Below are 2,665 nucleotides of genomic sequence, written 5' to 3'. Positions count from 1 at the left end.
AAAAAAAAAAAAAAAAAAAAAAAAAAAAAAAAAAAAAAAAAAAACAGACTCATAGACCAATGAATAGGATAGTGGACCCAGAAATAAACACATTTATAGCCAAATGATTGTTGGCCAACGTGCCCAAAATAAACATTGGGGAAAAGATACTGTCATCAAAGTATAGTGCTTGGAAACTGAATATCCATATGCAAATGGTTGAAACTTGACCGCTTTCACCATGTACAAAATCAACTCATTGTGAACTACAGGCATAAATGTAAGACCTGAAACTATTTGAAGAAAACTTAGGGGAAAATCTCCAAGGCATTGATATAGATAATGATTCTTGATTTTATGGCCAAAGTACAGGAAACACAAGCAAAAATAGAACAATAAGATTGTATCAAACGAAAAACTTCACAATAAAAAGAATTCATTAAAGTGAAAAGAAAATGAGAATGAGAGAACATGTTTGCCAACTATTCTTTTAACAAATTAATTAAATATTCAGAAATACATAAAAAATTAAAAAACTTAAAAAAACAAGTAATTCTATTTAAACATGGGCAAACTGTTTGAGTCAATACTTCAGAAAAGAATAAATCCAAATGTTAAATAAATGTGAAAAATGCTCAATATATTTGGTCATCAAGGGAAAGCAAATCCAAATTACAATACAATATGATCTTATCCCAATTAGAATGGCTAAAATTAGTATGTAAGATATGGGGGAAAAAGAATTCTTATACACTGTTAATGGGAATATAAATTAGTAGAGCCTTTGTAATAAGTGAATGGCAGCTTTTCAAAAACTAAATGAAATTTATCATATGATCCAACTATTCCAGTTCCTTTTATTCAAAGGAAATAAAATAAGCTTACCAAATAGATGCTTGCTTGTCCAGGTATAATGTAACACTATCCAAAATAAATACTATAGAATCAACGTAAATGCTCATCAACAGATAATGGGTAAAGAAATGTGATAGAGACTATATAATGTTATTAATGTATAATGAAGAATGATATTTGTGCCATTTGCAGTAAAATGAATGGAAGTGGAGGAAATCATATAAAATGAAATAAACAAGACATCATAAAGACAAATACAGGAATTTTCTTTTATTTCAAAGTTTTAAAATTGCACCTGAATGTAGAATAGTGATTACTAAGTATTAGAAAAAATGTAAGTCAAGATGGTGGGAAAATGGTGGTTGAACAAGATCAGAGTATGCTGTATGCATGTATGGAAAAATTCCACTGAACACTATTAATATTCGTGATTAATATTTTAATGCAAATGAATTTAACCAGATCACTTGGTCACAGATAAATATTAAAGAAGAAATTATGTTTCTCTATACCATCAGAAAAACAAAAAATTACAAAATTATCAATGATAACTCCCAAGTATACTTCAGAAGAGTTGTAATAGGGTATGGAGAAAAACCAGGTTGTGGGAGGAGATGGATGATTTCCTTATTATTGATCCTTCAAGCCTGTTAGTGGAAATTAATAAAATGATTATATAATACTGGTCATCGGCGAAGAGATAAAGTGACACAATTATGAAAATCTATCTTTTCAGGTAAAGGGATAACCCAAACAATAAAATAAATCACAATGACTGGTTCTTTATGTACTCTCAACAACCCCCAGGGAAACAGAAACCACTTCTTGTGTCCAAAGGTCAATGACATGGCTTTTCTGGGACAAGCCTGGCAAGTGGACTTTAGTTAAACACCTTCTTGCCAAGGATTTAAATATCTGTTGTTATTCATTAATAAAATTACATAAAAGATTGAGCCCTTTCCCACCACATCAGAAAAGGTTATAGATGTAACATGATTTAGTCTCCCATGATCTATGAAAAGTGATAGTGTTCCCTCTTTGGTTTCCAAAATTATCAAACAAAGGGAAAAAGCATAACTCCACTCTTCATGGAGACATCAGTCCTTGGAGAAACTAGAGCTAATCAACCATCAAAACTATGTTTGAATAAATTATGTCAGGAAACAGCCTTACCTTGGAAGAAGGTTTTCCCTATTGCTCTACTTCTTGTAATAACAACTCTCAACACATCTCTAGGCTTGAGTCCATAAGAAACTTTATGTGGACATTATTTGCTTTAAATAGATATAATGATGAATGAAGAAAACTCTGTTATTATAACATATTTTATCACTTTGAATCAATATCAGCAGATTAAAATTGTTTGGCTCAAGATCCTATCACATTTTGGGTAAAAACATCATCCTTTATATGAACCTTGACCTCTATTGTTAATTAAAATTTATAGGGATTATATAAGCCTTAATTATATGTTATATATAATTCATATTAATTATATGGAAAGGTACATTCCCTGTTCTTTACACTTACACAGTCATAAAAAAATAAACAAAATTTCCAGTTGGATACACTCGTTTCAGGTGAAAATTTGGTGTCTTCAGTTGATTCCTAGGGAAGTCCTTCCCTTTGCAGAAACCATGAAATATACTCCTGTACTCCAATGGAAGATCTGAAATATCTGCCATAAAGTCAATGGTTATATGTAAACTTTTTTTATTTCTCTTTTAGTTTTATGAAATAAGCTCACTGAAACTAGCTGTTCTCTAGACTGATCTCAACAGCACACAAATAGTTAACAGAATGCCTTCTGAGTACACAGAGTATTATATCT

This window comes from Marmota marmota, unplaced genomic scaffold (genome assembly GCF_001458135.2).
Source record: "Marmota marmota marmota unplaced genomic scaffold, marMar, whole genome shotgun sequence".
NCBI classification, from domain to species: Eukaryota; Metazoa; Chordata; class Mammalia; order Rodentia; family Sciuridae; genus Marmota; species Marmota marmota.
Note: the sequence above shows the minus strand (reverse complement) of the source record.